At 38.9% G+C, this 24,104-nt stretch overlaps 1 protein-coding gene across 1 annotated transcript in view; it reads right to left on the bottom strand.

Moving 5' to 3' along the window:
- LOC124799190 (protein madd-4-like) overlaps nucleotides 1-24,104 on the bottom strand; it is a 571,457-nt gene that overhangs the window by 18,634 nt on the left and 528,719 nt on the right. The window lies entirely within an intron of this gene.

Here is a 24,104-nt window from a genome sequence, read left to right as displayed (position 1 = left end):
CTGGTACATGTAGTGGTAGGAGGATCCATTGGGTTAGTCTTGCATGGAATTGACCATGAGGGTAGGAGCCATATGGTAAGGAAGTGGGTGCAGAAGGAGCATGAGGTCTGACCAGGACAGAAGTCATAGCTCTGCCAAAAAAGTTGATTAATTCATTCAAATACAGGATAGTACTGAATGATAAGAAGTGTACTTCTAAGCTGTTTTTAGGAGGAACTAGCAGTACCAGTATTGGATATATTTTTCCAGGAAATCTTCATTTGAACCAGGCTGGTGGGATAATTATGTACAGTGAAGGGTGAGGTGATAATTGCAGTGTATTGCTGTAAAGAGACTGCATCTGGACAAAAATGTTGGGCTCAAATGACAAGGTTGTATGGGAGGGAACATTTGACATAAAAATGGAGCAAACTGTCAAAATGTAAGCACTCTTGTTTGTTTTATGTTTACTGTAAACGGAAGTGTGTAGTTGACTGTTGGTGAGGATGAGGCCAACATTGAGGAAAGTAGCATGAGATTCACAATCGGACCAAGTGAAATTTAATTGGAAGAACATATTTCGATACGCCAAAAATTTCAGCAGATCAGTCCTTATGCCATAGATGTCATTAATTTATCTAATCCAAACCTGGGGCTGAAGGCTTATGGAACCCAGGAAACCCCCTCCAAGTTAGTTAATTACATGTTCCACAGAGCATTTGAACAATTATTTTATCAAATGATGTGTAACATGTCAGTTTACAGGATAGGTAAACATGATTGGTATTAACATGAATGAACACACTATTTTTAGTTCTATTCATACAACTACATTTAATACAATTTAAGTGTTTTTCAGCAAAAACACTTAAATTGTATTAAATGTAGTTGTATGAATGGAAAGTGGTTATTGAAAAGAAATTTGTCCATAGAATAAAAGGAGTTGTTCAGAAGAAATGATTTTAGATTAGATTTAAAACTTTCATTGGTACCTGCCAGACATTTCCTGATATTGGGAAAATGAGCAAAATATTTTTTGATGCATATTGAACTCCTTTTTGAGCCACCGAGAGCTTCAGTAATGGCTACTTAAGACCATTTTCCACTCTAGAGTTGTAGGTATGGACATTACTAATTTTATTAAATTGTGATGGATTATTTATGATGAATTTCATTAGTGAATATATGTACTGTGATGGCTTTTTAGAAAATGTTTAAAAAATGCTTAGCTCATTGAAGAGGTACCTGAATGACATCCATGGGTGAACACCACATATTATTCTAACTGCTCACTTTTGAGCATTCAGTGCTTTCTTTATAAGTTGTGAGTTACCCCAGAAAATTATTCCATATCACATTATTGAGTGTAAACATGCAAAATATGTCAGGAATTTAATTTGTTTGTTTCCAAGATTAGTAGTCAGATGAAGAGCAAAAGTAATTGTATTCAACTGTTAGACCGGTTCAGTAATATGCTTTTTTCAGTTCAAGCTTTCATCAATGTATATGCTCGCAAAAATATTGAGCATTCTAGCTCATTTATCGACTACTGTTCCGGTGCTACATCAGCTGTTGGGATGACTATATTTGTTGTGCATTGCTTCTGTTATTTTTTACCCACAAATTTAGGGAGAGATCATTTTCTGACAATCACTTCATAATTCTTTGGAGAATATCAATTACAAATTCTTCTGTTGATTTATCTCTGATAGGGTTTACCGTAACAATAGTATCGTCTGCAAAAAGTACCAATTCTGCTTGTCAAATGTTAAGTTGAACACCATTCAGATATATAAGGAATAGCAGCAGACATAACTTTGAACCCTGTGGAACTTCCTTTGTGATTTCTCCCCAGTTACCAAAACTTTCTTCCCTTCCAACATTGTCTAAATTGACAAACTGCCTATTTGCTTCTGTCTCAGGTTCTTTGGCCGAAACTCATCTGATGATTTTACTGACGTTTCGCCAGCATGAGTGTCTGGCATTGTCAAAGCTTCAACCTCCAGTGCTGGTGGTCAACTGGAGCCGAGCCCATGGCCGCAGACTATATGTACCTGGTACACCAACATCCGAGGGCTTCTCCAAGGTCACTTCTGGTGCGGTTCTCCTCTTGCTACCTGCGACGGGTGTTCGCTGCAGTACGGGAACCCATGATCTATTTACCGTAAGGCATTCTTCTTTCTTGTTGAAGCTATTCTCATATTTGTGTATTTCTACAGCTTCTCAGAAAAAGCAAGTGTGATAGTGCTTCTCTACAGCCAGAACTTCCATATAGGTGAATTTTATTTCACGGTCGGTCTCACTTAGTGTGTGCTCCACCATTGCCGACATCTCCACCTGCCCCAACCTGCAGTGTCGTTTATGTACTTTGATCCTGGTGTTGATTGATTGTCCAATAATTCTGACATAAACTTTTCCACATGTGCATGGTAAGCGGTATGTTGGAATGACTGGATGATCAATCATGGTAAGTGGCATGCTTACCATGCATGAGTGGAAAAGTTTATGTCGGAATGACTGGGCAATCAGTCAACACCAGGATTAAAGAACATAAGCGACACTGCAGGTTGGGGCAGGTAGAGAAATTGGATGTGGCAGAGCATGTGCTAAGTGACACCGACCATGTAATAAAATTCACCGACATGGAAGTTCTGGCTGTAGAGAAGCACTATCACACTTGCTTGTTCAGAGAAGCTGTAGAAATACACAAAACAGATTCTGGGTTCCCGTACTGCAGCAAACAACCATTGCAGGTAGCAAGAGGAGAACCACACCAGAAATGACCGTGGAGAAGCCCTCGGACGTTGGCGCACCAGGTACATGTAGTCTGTGGCCATGAGATCATCTCCAGTTCACCACCGGCAATGGAGGGTGAAGCTCTGACAATACCAGCCACTCATGCTGGTGAAATGTCAGTAAAATCATCAGATGAACATTGGTCAAAGAACCCAAGACAGAAGAAAATAGGCAGTTTGTCAACAAGTGGCCACGAAAGCCTTAACAATTTTGTATTGTCTAAATTATTCAGCACAGCTTTATGCACAACTTTTTGCATTCTGTTTTTTAAGTATGATTCAAGCCAATTGCACATAAAACCATCAATTCCATAAATATTGAGTTTTTCTGAGATAGTAATATGATCTACATAATGAAACAGCTTGGAAAGATCACAAAAATGCCAACTGGCAATATTTTATTATTTAAAGGTTGTGCTGTTTGATGAATAACTGTATAAATAAGGAAGGATAGGTGAAAACCATCCTGGTTCCTGTGGTCATACCACTGATCTGTTTGTCTGTCTGTTGCTTAAAGGTAAAGGGGTTGTCTGTAAGTACAAAGTTGATTAAACCCAATGACCCTGGCTGTTCCATAGTTGCTTATCTCAAAACACCCACTGAACATATCACTGCCTTGGTTAATCAAAACCTGTAACCTATAGTGCAAAGACTTCCCTCCTAAATTAAAGACACCAACAATTTCCTAGATTGTCTGAAATCTGTCCCCATTCGACTCCCACTACACATCTTACTTGTCACTACTGATGCCACTTTCCTAGATGCCAATATTCACCAGGTGTGTTGTATGTCTACTGCTGAACATTACCTCAACAGTGCCCATCTGATTCCAGATCTACAACATTCTTCCTGCTCACCCTAGTCAACTTTATACGTACAAACAACTACTTTACCTTTGAGGAGCAGTTATACATACAGATCAGGGATACAGCCATGGAAGCAAGGATGGCTCCTTCCTAGGCCAACATTTTGTGGGTCACTTGAAGGGGGCTTTTTTGGGAGTGATAAGCCTTTGGCCACTGGTTTGATTTAGATACATTAATGACATCTTTGCCATATGTACTCATGTTGAGGCTAATCTGTTGAAATTTTTGGAATCACTAAATACATTCTCCCAATTAAATTTTACATAGTCCTATTCTGAATCTCACAACACTTTCGTTGAAGCTGATCTTATCTCATCAAGGGTCAGCTACACACTTCTGTTCCATTAAAACAGTAAACCTACAAACAAACAAAAGCACCTTTTGACAGTTGTCGTCCTTTTTATGTCAAACATTCACTCCCTTACAGTCTTGACATTCAAGACAAACATATCTGTTCAGATGAAGACTAATTTGCAGCAATACATCACCATTCTCGCCTACTTCAAAAGCAGATTTCCTGGACCAACACATCCAATCCTGGCACTGCTGATCACTCCTAAAAACAATTCAGGAGTACACATCTGTCACTCAGTGTGATCCTGGATTTTAATGTATTAATCAGGTACTTTGAAAGAACTATGACTTCCTAAAATCGTGCCCTGAAATGAGGTCCACCACATCTAAATAGCTTTTCATTGGACCCCCCCCCCCCCAATCCAAATCTCTGAAATGTCTTGGTCACACCCTATGCTCCTTCTGGACCCATTTCTCTACTATATGGTTCATATCTCTGTGAACACTCCTACAACATGGTTCCTATCTCTGTGACCACTCTGCTGTAAAACTTGCCAAATGCCAAATGGACCCGTTACCACCACACAAAGCAGCCCTGTAGCTGCCAAAACATATACTATCAAAGGAAGAGCCACCTTTAAATGACACATGCCGTGTACCAGGTATTATGTGAACATTGTTTGGCCTTTACATTGGTATGACTACCACTAGGTTATTAGGTAGGGTAAATGGGCATAGACAGAGGATGTGTACTGGCGACATAAAATATTCTGCTGCAGAGCATTCTCTGCAACATCACAGCCATGACCTTGGTTCCTGTTTCACCATTTCTGTAATTGTGTAATGTGGATTCTCACTCCTCACACCAGTTTCTCAGAGCTCCACAGGTGGGAGCTGACATTATAACATATGTTTTGTTCTTGCCACCCACCTGGCCTAATCTTACATTAATTTATATAATCTTAGCATTTCTTTTCAGTATCTACTCATTTTCTTAAATGTCTTTTATATTTTCAAACACTGAGTATTTTCTTGATATATTATAAAATTTGTGTAGTTAATGATATGGTGCAGTGAGTAGTGTGAACATTCAATCCAGAATGTTAGAATCACCATAATGAAGAGCAAAGTATCTGGCCATCAAATTGATCTGAGAATTTGTCAGTAAAGACTGATGGATTCATTTAAAGAAGACAAATATTTCTCAGTGAGAGACTTTATCAGCAACACAGAGCACCATTAACATCACCACGATGGATCAAAGTTAGTAAAGAAATTCTTGACAGCTTATTACGATTACAGGTGAAAATTTCTGCAATGCAGGAATTCAGAACGATCTCAAGTGGCTCAACACTTGAGGACATTAAGTAGCTTTTTCTTACTTCACTGATAAGAGCTTACTTTCCAGATGACCCTATTATGTCTTAAAATACGTTTACATGAGCCATAGAAATTGCATAAAGCTGACAACTTGCCCCAGCAACACTGCTGGTCACAGGAATTGCTGCCACATGTGTGGAAAAATTATGTGCCGCCATTGCCTGGCAATGTTTGAGCAGTACATTTCCAGGCAAAAGTATTTACACGGCCACAGTATTGCTGCAATATGAATAACGGAGAACTAGTAGAAGTGAGTGAAGCTCCCCTGCAAGTTAGTTAGTTTAAAAAAAAAAATCTCCTTCCAAAATTTTTTGAGTGGAGTTTCACTTAATTGTATAAGCAGTTGGTCTAAGAATTCATAAGATTAATACCACAATATGTACACTGTTTGCAACAAGACTGGTGATCACCATTTGGTTTTTAGCTACTGGATCCCTGCAACAGTTTAATGTACTTCTAATATGCATTTCACATTGTACCATAATTTTGTAGTGCTTCTGCAGAAGGACTCAAGAAATTCACTAAGGTATATTTTAAATAACAATAAAATGTTTGTATTAATACCTTATTGTAGTTCATCAGTACAGTGAAAGAATTATGAATTTCAGAAATTATGGGACTTGTAAGGCAATGTATACAAAGACTGCAATCAGAAAAAGAGCATTTGGCAAGTTGCTGCCAATGAACATGGAAATACATGAGATGAAGCTTACAACCAATTCAACAGTCTTAAGAACCTGTGTAGGATACAACTGTGACTCACTGCTATGATCTTCTTCTAAAACAATAGTAGCAGAGAGAATGTCTTTTTTCATATTGATGTCTTTGTATTCATTGCTTTCTATGTCCCATAGCTCCGGTTGTAGATGTATCACATGCATAAATGTCACTGTTCTCTTGTTTGCTCACGTCTATATTTCTGTAGACAATAAAAAAGTTTAACGGCTCTACAGATATGTGCCAACTTTCAAAATGAAGTGAAACCATAACGTTTCACCTCTCAGATTTTATGATTTGGCACTATGGTGCTATCACCGTGAGGAAGAGCAAGCAAGGCTGACTCAGTGGGAAGCATTTATGAACAATATTAGAGATACACATCCCCAGTCATGCAAAGCACTCTACATCCCCGGTGGACTACAGCAGCAGCAGCATCAGACAATACCACAATATTCCTGTGTATTGCAGCAATTTGCAGTAATGTTGTAATTTCTGTTGGTTACGGTATAGCAGAGCAAAAGACTGGTGCAGCAGATCAGAAACAGTGGAGAATATGAATGTTAACAAGATAACATTTAATAGAGCTACAACATCCTGAATTATATTACTAATATATTTATTTACTGGGTCTTGGAGTAGATTCCATAACACCACATAGTACTGCCCCCCCCCCCCCTTTCAAGGAAATCGTTCTGAAAGCAACAGCTGCTTCAGTTTCAATTATCATTTACTACATTTGACAGCACGAAAGATGGCCAGAGCCAAAATTTGAACTTCCCACCATGCCAGGCAGGAGGCAATCAAAAATCAGTGTTTTCATTACTGCCAATCAAAGTACAGAAAACTTGTGTGTGTGTGTGTGTGTGTGTGTGTGTGTGTGTGTGTGTGTGTGTGTGTCAGTGAGAGTTGTATATTCTTGGAACTCATGGAAACTTGCAGAGGCTAACTTCTAGGAAAGGTTTAATGTCTGTTTGACACACATCTAATAGCTAGAAATTACTATGTTTGCATACTATTTGCTTTCCGGGTGATCTCAACAGTAAAGTTCTCTCTCACTGTTCCAATGGTGGATAAGAGAAATGCAAAAAATCACAGCAGTTTCTACATAAGCAAGGAATAACCTTCTTACAGTCAAAAAATTAAATTGACCAATTTATGATCACAATTAAAGTGCAAATTATTCACAGCTTTTCATTGTATTGACAAAAGATTAGCAACTGAAATGCAGCCATATAATTTGGAGCATACAAGGACATCATGGGCTTTAACAGAGTTGACAAGTGCTTTCACTGACATTGCCAAGTCTGAAATACACTAACAGCAGGAAGAATTCATTTCCATATCTAATGTTTCTTGAGTGGATTTGAATAAACAGCGCTGCTAAGTACACACTGTCCAGACTTAAGGGATGAGATGGAGTTAGTTGTAGATCTGAAGCAGCATCAAAATCCCAAAGGGACACTCAAGATAATTTTTCTGCAACTAGTATAGGCAGTAATTGTGCTCAGATTCTATGATGATAGTAAAAACTCCAGTAAAAACTATATATCAAAGGCATTTTACAAGCTAGGCTTGTTATTTGTCTGCAACTGATGATCCGAGATGAGCGTCGCATACAAATTTTCATCACCCTAGGCATGGCTACCGTGGGTGCTGAAAACATTGAAATCACTGAGAAAGGCCTCATCTGTGAGCAATAAAAACTGTAGAAGTTTAACATTGTAGAACTTGGTTGGATATCCAGTGACAGAACTCAACCTTGGGTTAAAAACCATTTGGTCCACTTGCTGGCACAAATTGTGTACGGTAATTGCTGCTCCATGATTCCTCTTCATACTGTAGTTTCTGAAGTGTGCATTTTTCACGTGAAAATTGACAGGTACTTATTTATGATGCATTTCTCACATGAAAATTGACAGGTACTTATTTGTGAATCTTCTGTCAGAGGCCCCAATAACATTTCCTCGTACTGTGCAAACAATTATTTGCCCATACCCTTAGTCAGCACTCTGTGGCTTGAAAATTCCAGTTAATAAATTTCCTTCACTTATTACAACACCTGTACATTTTTTCACCTTTCATTGCACTATATCCTGCTGCACTACACATAAATGCATGTCTACAATATAAGACGACCCTGAACATAAGATGACCCCCCCTCCCCCTTTTTTAAGTGGTTTCTTGAGAAAAATCTATTTTTCAACATATTCTGACTAATCAAAATTACAAACTTTTATTGATTAATGATAGAAACAAATAGTGAAAAAACAAACTCAAGAGACTATTACAAAATATTTGGCAGACAATTACAAAGATATGATCCTCCAACATTAATGTTAAAAGATAAAGATAATAACCTAGCCCATAGCAATAGTAAAAATACAGAAATTCTAGCAGAAACATTTAACAAGTTACTAAATTGTGAAGATCCCCCAGAACTTCTTCAGATAAACACAGAAACCCCAATTAAAACACCAGCAGAAAATATAAATCCACCTACAATTAATGAGGTCTACAGAGCTTTGAAAGAACTCAAAAACTACAAAGCAAGTGGAGAAGATCAAACGTTTGCTGAACTTTGGAAATATGCAGCAGAACCAGTAAAGATAGCATTACACCAATGCATAGTAAAAATCTGGAATGAAGAGAAATTACCAGAAAATTGGACTACTGCTATAATACATCCATTACATAAGAAAGGAGAAAAATCAAATCCAGACAACTATAGAGGAATTTCCCTTTTGGACTGCACGTATAAGATCATGTCAAGAATACTATACAACCACTGTAAAGATCAATTAGAACTGGAACTGGGAGAATATCAAGGAGGATTTAGATCCTGGAGAAGCTCCCCAGAACAGATAATCACCTTGAAGTTAGTTATGGATGTCTACAAAAGAAGGCAAAAACAACCAGTCATAACCTTTGTAGATTTCAAAAAGGCGTATGATTGCATCCATAGATCTTCAATGATGAAAATATTAAGGAATTTTGGACTTCATCCTAAATTAATAAAAATGATACAGTTAACGTTAACAAACACGAAATCCAAAGTAAAATTTAGAGGAGAAATATCTGAACCATTTACGATTAAAACAGGGTTGAGACAGGGAGATTGTTTATCACCATTGCTAATCAATTGTGCTCTTGAATATGTAATGAGAGAATGGTACAAGGAAAATCCTATGAATATTAAAATTGGAACTAAGAAAGATAAAATAAACCTAAATTGCTTGGGATTTGCTGATGACCTAGCATTACTAGCTAATAATATTCAGGAAGCCACGAAACAAATAACAAGCTTACAAAATATAGCACAAAAATTAGGACTCCAGATATCATTTGAAAAGACTGAAATAATGGTAACGGATCCACTTGTAATAGATCACATCACAGTGAACAATAGGGAAATTAAAGTAGTGAAACAATTTAAATACCTGGGTGAAATTATAACACATAAATTGGACGAGAAACCTGCATGGCGAGCAAGAACTAATAAAATGATAAAAGCTCAAAAACTAACATGGTCTACGTACAATAAAAAATGACTATCAATTAAAACAAAATTAAAACATTACAAGACGGTGGTTCAACCAGAGGTTACATACGGAAGTGAAACTCTTTTTAAAGTCACCCAGAAAAACAGAATTGACAAAATTTTAAAAGTAGAGAGAAGAATTGCTAGAACATGCATAAATAAGAAATATCAAAAAGCTGGGCAATGGCAGATAGTTCCAAATGAAGTGGTATACAGAGAACTGGAGCCCATCACTGATACTATACGAAAGAAAAGGATCTCTTTTTGTGGTCACATTCTGAGGACACCAGAAACCAGATTATCAAGGAAAATTATTGAGAAACTCTGGAATTTGAAACAACAAGGAGGATGGCTTAAGGAAATAAGAGAGGATATGGAAGAACTGGAAATAACTCTGGATGATTTGCAGAACAAAACGCCAAATTTAAAGAAGTTGAGGGACACAGAAATAAGATTTAAACCAAAAATTGACAAACGACGTACAATGAAAAGGGTATTTACAGATAAGGAACGATGAAAAGCATCGGAACGAATGAAGAGATACTGAGCCACTCGGAAGGGGAAAATACCAAAGAAGAGGACCAGAAATGATTGACTGAAGAGGTCCAATGAGGCCGTAAAAGCAGAAGAAGAAGAAGTAAGGGACCAATCTAAAAAGTTACACCTATTGTAGATTTGTGCCATTATTGACTGTCTAAATTTTGATAACACAAAGAAAAATAAAATAAACAAAAACAAGTTGTTTACATCAATTTTTATCTTTGCTTCCTTTTTTGTTTGCTTTAGCCTCTCATCTGTGATATCACAAATTTTAATAACCATCATTCAAATAGGACAGCTGTGAAACTTATATCTCCATTGTCTCAAATATTTGGCTGTTTGTTCCAAATATGTTGTGATTTTTGAAGTTGCATGTGTGGTATCGGCCACAATCCGGGTGGCCGCACTTTCAAATACAAATGCTGCCAGTTACATTGCCGCAATTCCTACAGCTGCCACTGTGGCATGAGGCCACTGCCACAAACAACCATGCTGCTGCCAATTAGATGCAAGCATCCTCTCTCTGGAGCTCCAGCAGTGGGTGTACTTAATTTCGAACATTCATGTACTGAGACCATTTTGTGTGTTTGCCAGTTGAATAAAATCTACAGACTTTCATGGTGGCTAGGGCCCAACATCTTCTAAAGAGACATTGTGTTGAAGAGCAACTGGTTTATAAATCTTTTGCATCTGTATGTATTTCCTGACACACTATAATTTTAATTGTAAGTTCCAATCATTTCAGTGAATACAATAATGTGACTTCTTACAGTTAACATAGTAATAATTGCACAATGCACATCACAAATACAATGCCAGATGAGCAATGAGGCCTAACTACATTAACATTCACGTAACATTTCTAGCAATTAAATTCTTTGCAGCTGCCAAGCCACTTCACCTTCAGGGCTAATGAAGTAGCTTGCAAAGTCATCTCTGATACTGTTCACAATATTTCCTCCATGGACTAAATGAGGTGACATGTCCTGAAATCTGTGAATAGTTAACATATCCTTAAATGACATAAAGATCCTCCTCGCTTGGGTCCATTTCACTAACTAATCAGATGGCAATACCTGAGGTGTCGGACACTGGTGATCCAGGAGTGTTCACCAGAATTACCAGTGACCATCAATGGCGACTGTAACCAGTGTCCCAATGTGAAATGAGCCTAAATGAGCAACTTGAAAATCATAAACAAGAAAATAAGAATCAGTTCACAGAAACTGGGCATTCAATTTGAGTGTTATTTGAGTGTGTCAGTAAAAATACAGCTCAAATAAATGATACTGAACAAAAAACTGATAGATCAGAAGTTTGAGTAGAGTCTGTGGAATCCAAAATAAAACAAACTGAGCTTGAATTTAACAATGAAGTTAAAAATGTCAAAGATGAGATCTCTGAAGATAGTGAGGAAAACAAAATTGCTTTTGATAAAGTGCATGATCAAATAAGTACTGTGGACAAAAATGTAAATAGTCGAATTTCAACTTTGGTAACTAATGTTGACACCAAACTGGAACTTGTTGAAAGCAGTTTTGTTGAACAGGTGAAAACCACACACAGCAAACTCACAGAAAATGTAAAATTAAGTAACGGTGAAGCTAGCACCCTAGAAAGCAGTGTTTCGGTTTTGTGTAAAAAAGTTGAAGAATTGTATAATGATGTAGTTAATAGAAATCTTGTTAACAATGTTGGTACCATGTTTTGAAATATTCCAGAGAAAAACTTTTCAGATGAAGGTAGTTTAAATCCTGTAGATTTTCTGAAACATTGCAGAGATAACACTGCGTCCAATAAGACTGATATTATGAAAATCAAATTTGTTAAGAAGTTTCTGAAAGATGAAGCATTAAGCTGGGTAAATCAGTACATGAATCATGACGTAACCTATGCAGACTTTGAGAAAGGACTTTTAGGCAGATTTTGGCCAAGGTTGGAGAAAAAGGGGCCAATACAAAAACGACAGACACCCACACTATTGAAAGTGGTAGTAATCAAAATTGGCACAATAAGAATCACAACAGGAGGGATCATAGTAATCACAATGGTAACAATTATCATCAGGAGGAGCATAATAGAGTAAATGGTAACAATTTTCATACTGTAAAATAACATATTGCAGCAAAACAAGAAAGAAAAGAAAAAAGTTATATGTATGTGTTCCACAAAGCAAAAAAAAAGAATGTTCTAGAAATGAAATGTTTTCTACCATATTTAAATAATTCTGTAGTTATAGTTTTTCACAAATTTTTGTGCAAATAATTTAAATGTGGTGACTTCTTATTTTTGGTTGTACTGTGTCACTTTTCTACTGGTTGTAAATAACTCATGTTTTGTAGTTTATTATGTTCTTTTGTGAAATACAAGTCTCAGTCAATTCCTGAGCATTTATTCAGTTCTCAATATAATTTTCTTTGTGGTATATAATATGTTGAATGTCATAATGCTGGATTTGGAATCTGTTACATGATAATGAGAAATGAATGTTATGCTGCTGTCAGAAAGTTTCTGTAACATGAGTTTATTGTTGTTGATGATCTTTGGCGGTGAACTGTGAGATGAGAATATTTTGTGAGAAGTGAGAATTAATAAAAATGTCTTATAGTTTTATGATGAGGGCAAAAGAAATTTAAATTTTTTACATAAATGTGTCAGACAGAGAAAATATTACTATAGTCAGCCAGTGTTAACAATGCTTAAACATCTACCGCTTTAGTGAATAAATAATGTTTATGGAAACTGAAAAAGTGAGAAGTCAATTCAGTCACAGTCAATTCAGTTACTATTGTGGTGTTTTTATGAGGGAAAGGCATAATTGAGAGTGTTGTTTTTCAGATCTATGTGAAGTTAATGATTAACATATTTTTCTTGTTTTATAGCACATTGTGGCGACAGTCGACCACCAGTAACTTCACTGGCGAAGTGCAGAGTAAATGGTCTTTGGAGACTGAAGTTCTTTGGGGAGTCCCGTCTACTACTTGACTGAGTGATACACGTGTCGTGAGTTTCTGCAATGTTTTCCTTGTGTTTTCTGTAATCATACAAACCTTAATAAAAGTGTCTTATCGTAATAAGTTGGAGTTTACTGTGCGTGTCTGTCACTATAGCCAAAAAACCCACACTGGTGACCCCGACGTGATCTCCCCCCACGTATGTTTTGGCAAATGGACATAATTTGCCAATACACAACAGACATCCATTACATCCACATGTGGTGGCTGACTACCTATCACATATCACTGCAATTTCGTCCCCCATTAATTTCGACGAATGGGCCCACTTACAGGACAGTGACACCGAATTGCACAACCTCCGACAGGACCCAGATACTTCCCTTCAGATCATTTCTGGGCTCGGCCAGGCCACTGTGGTGTGATACATGCATGGGCACCGCTCGACCTACGGTTCCCCCTGCGCTGCATCGCCAAGTATTCACTACTTTACATAACCTGGCACATCCTGGTGCTAAGGCTACTACGCGCCTGGTTACAGAACGCTTTGTGTGGCCAGGTGTGAGGAGGGATTGTCGTACTTGGTCTCGTGTTTGTTTACAATGCCAGCGCAGCAAAGTTGGCAGGCACACACAACCCAGTCTAGGTAAATTCAACATCCTGAAAGGCTGCTTCCGACATGTACATGTGAACCTCGTAGGACCGTTATCCGTGTCTGATGGGTTCAGGTATATCTTGTCTGTCATTGAGTGCGTTACATGTTGGGTGGAGGCGATACCCCTGCAGGAAATCACAGTGGATTCTGTAGCACGTACATTCGTATCCTCCTGGACAGCTCGATTTGGCTGCCCTACATCCATCACCACCGACCAGCGAAGACAGTCTGAATCCTTGCTGTTTAACAAACTCTGCATCCTCTGTGGGGTGGATAGATTCCGCACTACGGCTTACCATCCTCAGAGCAATGGACTGGTTGAGCGGTGACACAGGACTCTTAAAGTGGCACTCATGTGCCACGGTGGTGAGTGATAAGACGCCCTTCCCTGGGTTATGCTAGGAATACGCACAGTTTACAAGACATACCTCCAGGCTTCACTCGCAGAGCTCCTGTATGGCGAGACCCTAGTTCTCCCCACAGAGTTTGTCAATGACGAAGCAATCGCTGACCTATCTGACCTCCCCACACTAGTTGAGCATGTCCAGACACACATAGCCGCGATCCGCACGCCTCCTCCACGACCACATACCCGTCCTCGGGTGTTCCTGCATTTGGCACTGAACTCTTGCGAGTTCGTTATGTTACGGGATGACACAGTCAAACCGGCATTACAGCCATCTTACTCTGGCCCGCATCGAGTAATGGCTCGCATGGACAATACTATGGATATTCTCATCAGTGGCCGCTGGCAGACAGTTTCCGTCCAACGCGTGAAACCAGCCTGGACAATCAAGGAATCTGTAACACACACCCCGGAGTCGAGTGTTCTCCCATCAAGTGACGAACCCGATCTCACACAGACCGCTCACTCCCCTGCGCCCCACCATGATCGTATGTGCACCGAGCCTACATCTGTGGGCAACTCAGTGGTTCCGTGAAATGATACTCCGTGTGACAATCCACAACCTCAGGCTCAACCACATGTTGCATGTGACATTACCCCATCCCAAGTGATGGCACCCAATACCCTCACAGAGTGTTCCAGTGTTTCTCCTGAACTATGTTACTTTCCCCATCCCCCTAGTGCCCCATACATCCACTGTCAACAAAATTTGCGTCGCAATCAATGCCGCTGAGTGCCCACATGACGAGCTTTCCTTGCAGCTCCACGAGGGATCCATCTTCGTCCTCTGCATAGGGGACACTTCAAATGGGTCCACACCCACATCACATATCACCATCCTGTGCACAGTCCCTATCCCAAAGAGGGTGGATACGGCTGGCATAGCTGCAACGTTCAGCACCAACGGGATGCTCAAGATTCGCATCCCCCTCTCCGCCAGTACTGCAACGATGACATCTTCTGTGCCAGTCCAGTTCACGAGTGCAGGTCGGCCAGTCCGCCCCCCCCCCCCCCCCACACTGGATGGTGGACTATACGAGCACTAGTCCAGCCTGCACAGACAGTATGGACTCTTACTCTTAGCACACGCTGCTATCAACCAGTGAGCATCCCACAACGCCACTCCACAGGAAGACACCCACGTCCTGCCCCCAGTGCTCCGCACTCCCAGGAGGAGGGAGGTGGGGGGGGGGGGGGGCTCTGTGGCGACAGTCGAACGCCAGTAACTTCACTGGCGAAGTGCAGAGTAAATGGTCTTTGGAGACTGGAGTTCTTTGGGGAGTCCCATCTACTACTTGACTGAGTGATACACGTGTCGTGAATTTCTGCAATGTTTTCCTTGTGTTTTCTGTAATCATACAAACCTTAATAAAAGTGTCTTATCGTAATAAGTTGGAGCTTACTGTGCGTGGCTGTTGCTGTAGCCAAAAAACCCACAACATGTTGTACTATTATGAATAGAATACAAGAATTAAAATGCAAAACAATTTTTCTGTTGATGGTATTATGAGATTTTCTGAAGTACTTTTGAGATGTTCATGAGGGTTTATACTGAGATGAAGTGCTGTGAGGAATGGTTTATTGTTTAGTGAACTATAATGAGTATGTGAAGTTTATGAGGTTTATAGCAATGTTATGGAAATGAAATATTACGGACTTATTGGTACCCTGATTTGTAATGCATTGTGCTTTTGTTTATGATGGTGTGCCCTAGGAAATCCTGAGAAATGACTATAAGGAAGCTAGGAAGAGTGATGTTGAGGATTAACTGTTTGCCTTTTATTATATGATTGAATTAATCAAAGCTTGAGCTGGGTCTGATTTGTTGAAAATAATTGAATTTTGTTAACAACTGTATGATTCCATAGCATTGGCATGAGAAAGAGTTAGTATTAGTAGAAAATAACATACAAATACTATATACCTTATATATACTATATATCTTAAGGAATACAAAGGTCTCAAAAATGAGAACAATAGGAAGTGCAAAATGGCTAAGCAGGAATGGCCAGAGGACAAATGTAAGGATGTAGAGGCGCATATCACTAGGGGTAAGATAGATACTGCATACAGGAAAACTAAAGAGATCTTTGGAGAATACAGAACCACTTGCATGAATATCAAGAGCTCAGATGGAAACCCAGTTCTAAGCAAAGAAGGGAAAGCAGAAAGGTGGAAGGAGTATATAGAGGGTCTATACAAGGGCGATGTTCTTGAGGACAATATTATATTATTTCGACATAAGTCGAAACAAGGCCCCGTGAGTAGACAACATTCCATTAGAACTACTGACAGCCTTGGGAGAGCCTAGTCTAACAAAACTCTACCATCTAGTGAGCAATATGTATGAGATACGCGAAATACCCTCAGACTTCAAGAAGAATATCATAATTCCAATCCCAAAGAAAGCAGGTGTTGACAGATGTGAAAATTACTGAACTATCAGTTTAATAAGCAACGGCTGCAAAATACTGACACGAATTCTTTACAGACGAATGGAAAAACTGGTAGAAGCTTACCTCGGGGAAGATCAGTTTGGATTCCATAGAAATGTTGAAACACGTGAGACAATACTGACCCCATGACTTATCTTAGAAAATAGAGTAAGGAAAGGCAAACCCACGTTTTTAGCATTTGTAGACTTACAGAAAGATTTTGACAATGTTGACTGGAATACTCTCTTTCAAATTCTGAAGGTGGCAGGGGTAAAATACAGGGAGCGAAAGGCTATTTACAATTTGTACAGAAACCAGATGACAGTTATAAGAGTCGAGGGGCATGAAAGGGAAGCAGTGGTTGGGAAGGGAGTGAGACAGTGTTGTAGCCTATCCCTGATGTTATTCAATCTGTATATTGAGCAAGCAATAAAGGAAACAAAAGAAAAATTTGGAGTAGGAATTAAACACCATGGAGAAGAAATAAAAACTTTGAGGTTCGCTGATGACATTGTAATTCTGTCAGAGACAGCAAAGGACCTAGAAGAGCAGCTGAATGGAATGGACCGTGTCTTGAAAGGAGGATATAAAATGAACATCAACAAAAGCAAAACGAGGGTAATGGAATGTAGTCGAATTAAATTGGGTGATGCTGTGGGAATTAGATCAGGAAACGAGACGCTTAAAGTAGTAAATGAGTTTTGCTATTTTGGGAGTAAAATATCTAATGATGGTCGAAGTAGAGAGGCTATAAAGCCGAGATGCAGAGTCGCAGACAGACACAACAAAAATACTCTCACAATTATAGCTTTTGGCCTTAAGGCCTTCATCAACAATAGACATACATACCGGCCGAAAAATAAATTGTGAGTTATTTTGTTGTTCCTATCTGCGACCCAGCATCTTTACTATATGATGAGTGGTAGATTCTCCAACGAAACGAAAATAGATTCTTGAGAGTGTAGAGTGTGTTCTCTTGACCAACAAAAAGTCTGTCTTCAAAACAAAGTATGCATTTGAAGTTCTGTCTTGTCCATTGCACTGAACACCAAGGCTCTGAGCAAGCATTGTGGGAGTGCAGCTGTCTGGGTGGTGAAGGTGATGTCTAATCTGAGGGAGTCTCAAAACGGCAATGGTACATCAGTCGCTGGCTGGCGAAGATGAAACTGGCTCTATCTGGCTCCACACATGCAGAAATACTCATGCGATGGATGGTTACAATTTTCCTATAGGCTATCGAAGTTGTGGTGGGTGCACCAAGAAGTGCATGTCTGGAGTGATGCCTCTTGCTATCTTCTGCATCCTCTGGCTGGTTGCTGAGAGATCCTCTGGAGGCTGAGCCAGGTACTGCTGAACCCAGCCTGAATGCGAGGGCTGAGCTGATGATAACCCACTAAGAATAGATACCCTGTGGGTTGGCAGCATCAAAGGCTAAGCCGAGAGACATGCCACTTTCCTTATTTACATGATATAGATGGGATTACCATTTTCATTACAGCTACTGCAGTAGGTACTAGTAGTGTGTAAGAACTAGGAGCAAAAATAGCACAGCACACAGAAAACTCCAATAAATATTTATCTGGGAATAATCTGTTTATCAACATCTATATGGCTGCCCAGCAATTCATAATAAAGTGCCTGGTAGAGGGTTTATCTAACCACCTTCATGCTACTACTCTACTGTTCCACTCTCGAACAGTGTGTGGCAAAAATGAGCTCCAGTTTATCTTATTTTATTATGATGATCATTTACATCTTTGTAGAGGGGTGCCAACACAATACATGGTGTACGTAAAGTCTGGGAACACTTTCAATTATTTATTGCACAGGAACTAAACATTGTACATATGTCATATATACTGCATTTTGAAGAGAAATTCTGAAAGTTTTTTACAAAAAATTCAATATGCAAACCATGAGTGACCCAGCAGACATCTATATGGCAATCAAATTCTTGTCATACCCATCCCTGCATGGCATTGTCAACTGTGGCAGTTGCTTCTCTTGTTCTCTCCCGGAGCTCTGTTACATTATGTGGTAGAGGCGGTACATACATCAAATCTTTAATGTGACCCCACAGAAAAATTTCACACGGAGTGAGATCTTGTGATCAAGGAGGCCATTTTGTGAAACAGCTGTGCCCTTCTGTAGCATGGCCGCCATGTTTGCGAATAGAGCTGACTATCGGCAAATTACCAAACTATGCTGTGGCAGTATACACGAAAAAAAAAAAAAAAAAAAAACTTTCAGGGTTTCTCTTCAAAATGACATATGTATGATACCTGTACAATGTTTGGTTCTTGTGTGATAAATAATTGAATGTGTACCCGGGCTTTATGTACACCCTGTATTTTCACATTCTGAAAAATAAGTTGGTGATTGGAATTCCATGAGAAGATCCTGCCACAGCAAAAAGAGCCTGCCATCCAATTTGTGTATCATATATGTAGCACACTTTTCCCTATTTTGTGACAAGATGCCCTTCTTTGAACTTTTTCAATGTCTTCCATCAATCCTATCTGCTGTGGATCCCACGCCACACTGCAATAGCCTGAAGATGACAGACAAGCATAATGAAAGCAGTCTGTTTAGTAGACCTGTTATGTTTTCTATGTTTATAAAAAGCATAAGATAATATGCGTGGTGAATCACCAAAAACTTGAACCAAAATATTGCGGAAATGGAAAGTGCTACCGATGTGCAGTTTTCACAGAATGGATTGGTAGTCAAGGGCTTGAATGGGTAGCCAATAATATGATTGTAATAATACTTACAAGGTGTATTTTTGTGCAAATGTACACTTTTTAAATGGAACAAACTAAAAGTAGGGTGAATTATAATATCAGTGGTGTTTGTTGCAGGATTCTAGTGTGAGTAATTTATGAGATATTTTGAAAAGTTTCCATGCTGTGTAATTGCTAGGTATGATGTTCTTATGTTTTCTTACAGTGTGCTTGTATGCACTGTGACTTGTTAGTCAGTCATTGTGTGACAGACCAAGCAAAGGTCATGATTACTAATCAACTAGAGAGCGAGTTAGTCCATGCAGTATGTTGTGAGTGGATGATGGGCTTTACCAATGCAGAAGAAGCCGACATGCTCATAGTGTCTGGAGCATCCAGGAAGAATGCATTTGTTTCAGCCAGTTACATGAAAGTGATAGTGTAACACCTAGATGACAAAATAAGAGGAAACAAGTGATGACAGAAGAGGGGGAAACTAATGTCCTCACTGCTGTTGCAGTTGATCCTCACATTAGCTCCTGCACAATCACATGAAGAAGTGGCATGAGTCAGGCAAGTGTCCTTATGTATTCCCCATCGACATAGGTTCCACCCCTATCACATCTCTCTCCATCAAGAGCTGCGTGGAAATGATTATGAAAATGGTACTAACTTACATACATGGGCATTAAGACAGGATACTCCAGATGTATCATGTATCTTGTTTAGTGACAAAGCCACATTTACCAATCATGGGCAGGTAAACCTCCAATATATGCCCTATTGGCACATTAACAATCCCCGTTGGCTTCATCAGGTGGAATTCCAGAGTCCATGGAGTGTAAACTTGTGATGTTGGATACTGAACACATTCCTCTGCAGACTAGGAGGAACCTGTGGTACAAACATGAAGGCTGTCCAGCTCCTAGGGCGAGAAATGCTACAGCATGTCTTCACAAACTGTTTTCAAATCTTTGGACTTGTATCTTGGTCAGGCAATCCCCCGGGTTTGACACATGTAGACTTTTCTGTGAAGAAAACTGAAAGATGCTGCCAACAAGGACATGTCAACTACACCTGATGATATGGAATGACTTATTACTGCAGCCTGCTCTGACATCTCAACTGAAAAGCAAACACACTTACAGCACTTGTTCCATACCAGACTGGAAGCGTGTATTCCTACTGCTGGTGGTCACCTTGAACACAACCTGTGATGGTTGGTCATCTCATTACTGGTCAGAATCCACACAGCTAGTGTATACACTTGTGTTGTTTTTTAGTGTGTGCTACCACTGGTATTGTAGAAGTGTATGTGTGAGAACTTTTCAAGATGTGATACCTCATTAATGACTCACAATAGTATCCTGCAACATACAGCACTGACATTCTAATTTACTCTACTTTCAGTTTGTTAATGTCAGTAGGCATTGTTCCATTTAAAAATGTGTATGTTTGCACAAAAAATACACTTCCTAAGTATTATTACAATCTATAACAACAAAAATAATCCATTATTGACAATATAATGTAAATAGATAGATAGAAGACCTACTCATCAAGCAGTGGCAGGAGAACATACATTCACAAAAAGGTTTAACTTTTACAAGCTTTTGGGGCCAGTGGCTCCTTCTTCTGGCAAAAGAGTTGAAGGGGAAGGAAAAAAGAGGACTGGAGAGGTTTAGAGAAAGGGGTACAGTTGAGAAAAGTCACCCAGAACCCTGGGTCAGTGGAAACTTACTGGACGAGATGAGAAGGAAAGATCTGTTTATTGGCTAATAATATGAGCCAATGTCTGCAGCTCGAAGTCTAGTGGCTAGCACTGCTACCTCTGGATAACAGGGTACCGGGTTCGATTCCTGGCTGAGTTAGGGATTTTCTCTGCCTGGGGACTAGGTGTTTTATCATTTCATCATCATCATCATCATCATCATCATCATCATTTGTGACAGTGGCTAGATTGGACTGTGAAAGAATTGGGACTTTGTATGGGTGCTGTGACCACACAGTTGAGCACCCCACAAACCAATCATCATCATCATCATCATCATCATCATCATTGTCATTATCATCAATATGAGCCCATGAGCATCAATTCATTCTGTGGAAACTGCACATCAATAGACATTTCCGTTTCCCCAATATTTGCAGTGCAAGTTTTAGGTGATTCACCCTGTATATGCCGATGCAGGTAATAAAACACTCCAGATCAGAAAATTAATTCCTGGCTAGACTTGTACTTTATAAATAAAATATAAAGCAACAAATTCTTTGGTGTTGTGGTTGGGTAACACATAACATGGGAAACACTTTGAAAACAATGTGGTAAAAATAAGCTCTAAGGTACATCTAATGAGGATATGTCACTGAAGTCTACTATAGATTTGACTTCTCACACTTGTCTTTTGTATTATGATATGTGGCTGTGTTGCCAGTATTCACACAAATAACTGTTAAGAAGAAAACCACCAGCTGTGTCATTGGAATCCACTCAAGACAACCTTACAGGTATAAATATAGGGAACTTAGTGCATTGACAGTACACTCAATATAAATGATTTAACAACTCAAGTTCCAACTGCATTACATCGTTAAACAGGGATGTGCACCACCAAAGTGTAAGGAAAATGAATGACCATCACACAGAAAGCAGAAAGGATACAAGTAAAAGATCTCTTGTAAATGCTAGTTGAATTGTTTACAACAAACTGTCTCTGGATCTAAAGAGCATGAATAAAGTACATGATTCAGAAATGAAAGAAAATGTTTTATAATTTCTGGTCCTCCAAACAGGGTCAAGTGGCATTTACACTGAATCTGAAAAATGTTTTGCAACAATGCTCACAATGTTGTTTGCAGCTACTGCTTCATTAAACATGAAAACAGCTATCCATGGCTGTGACAATACAGATCAAAGGAATCATTGATTCTGGCCTGTGACTGCTAAATGCTCATCTGTAGTGCTAGTGTTCATTTTTTTATGACTTACTTCCTGTAGTGGACTGCAGTAAATGTGTTGCTTCACAGTGTGTTGTTGCCTCAAAGTGTGTGGTAAGTTCACAGTTTGTGGTAAGTTCAAATATCTGTTGTTGTTGCAAAATGAAAGATACATGCTCTTCTCACACTCTGTTGAAGATGAATGTCAGTGGAGTGAGTGAAGTGCAAAGTATGGAACTCCTGAGCTCAAACAAGACTCCATCCAAAAAATCAGCGCAGCGCTTAAGACCAGCAACAGTGATGTAGCAAAGAAATTGAGGTCTCTGCTGACATGATATAGACACATTCTCTTTGTGGCAGAAATGAAATTATATAAGAGAAAGAAGGAATCATCAGTGAGCTTGGGTAGAGCAGGGGTTTGACAACAGATTCCCGCATCACATTTATTAGTGCCAATTGTGAAACTGCTGTAGAAGAGGTGATAGGTGTTGATGATAAATATGATTTGATATGATATATTAACATATTATAAAAGTTTCAATATGAAATAAAACATTTTCCCATTTGTCTTTACATAAGTGAACTGCCTTTACATAATTCTATTGAGATTCTTTGGAAGAATTCTCTTACTGCCAAATATATAAGACTAACACCAAATCCCTACTTCACAGGAGTTGACTTTTTTAAAATTTGTGTTAAAAATAAGCTGTATCAAGCACTTAGAGTTTTAAAATTGGGCTGTGACATCATAGTGAAGTTACAAAGAGCAGTGGCATCTTCCACATTCAGCTTATGCAGTCTACCATTCCCACCAACACTCTATTGTACATTTTTGTCCAGAATGGTGACTGGACATTTGTCTTCAACTACTTATATTATAAAGTATTACTAATGCAACACCACACATCATTAATTCAGCCTCACCACTGGACACAATGTAGTGTACAAAGTGAAACATTTGCTGTCACAATCCGTGTGTAGATGATATGAAGAAACATGCAGAAATGTTTGTCACTAGCGTGAATGGGGTTGTGAACGATGAACATAGTTGGAAACATGTTGCGGAATTGGTCGGAAACAGTGTTGTGAACAAAAACATATTTCTAAACTTAATGTAAACATAGATTTACGGAATAGTGAGAAACCCAACATGATGGCTAACATTACCAAATGGCACTCTGTGTCCTAAAGATAGAAAAGCATACAAAAACTGGTTTATATACAGGAAAATTACTGCTTCTGGTACATTTTTATATTACTGTCTGTGCAGACATTTTCTGTTTAACAGTAAGTAAATGCTAGTGGTATACAAAGTGTGTAGAGTGTGAATTATATAGAAGTATAACAGGTTACTGTATTTAATATTATTTTGCATGTGTAGTGATGTTTATATGAATTTAACTGCTTACTGACAATTGTACTAAATCATAATGTAATATTTAAACACAATTATGTGATTGTTACTTAAATATGTATAACTTTTTAAGAAGTGATTTCAGGAAATTTCAGTTTGGGGAAATGGGCAAGAGAAAACATCAAGAACAGCAAAAGAGATTAACAACAAGGAATCATGTAGGAAAATGTATACTGAATTTAAAGACCTAACTCTTCAAGCATCATAGAATTTGATTACTATTGTCCACTCTGTAGTGAATGGTGAGGTATCTAATGTGGGTTCCTTTCAAAAGGGCATGGATGATTTCCTATCCCATCGTTGAAACAATCTGAGCTTCAGCTCCACCAGTAATGTCCTCAATGTTGATGGGACTTTAAAACTCTTCCTTCTGTCCCTTTTTCCCAGATGAACTGTATCTTCAGCAAAACAATGCAGTACCCCATCAAGCCCAATTTGTGTAAGAATGGATTGGAGAATACTGGCACT

Source organism: Schistocerca piceifrons, chromosome 5 (assembly GCF_021461385.2).
Source record: "Schistocerca piceifrons isolate TAMUIC-IGC-003096 chromosome 5, iqSchPice1.1, whole genome shotgun sequence".
In the NCBI taxonomy this organism is placed as follows: domain Eukaryota; kingdom Metazoa; phylum Arthropoda; class Insecta; order Orthoptera; family Acrididae; genus Schistocerca; species Schistocerca piceifrons.
Note: the sequence above shows the minus strand (reverse complement) of the source record. Positions and strands in the feature narration are given on the sequence as shown.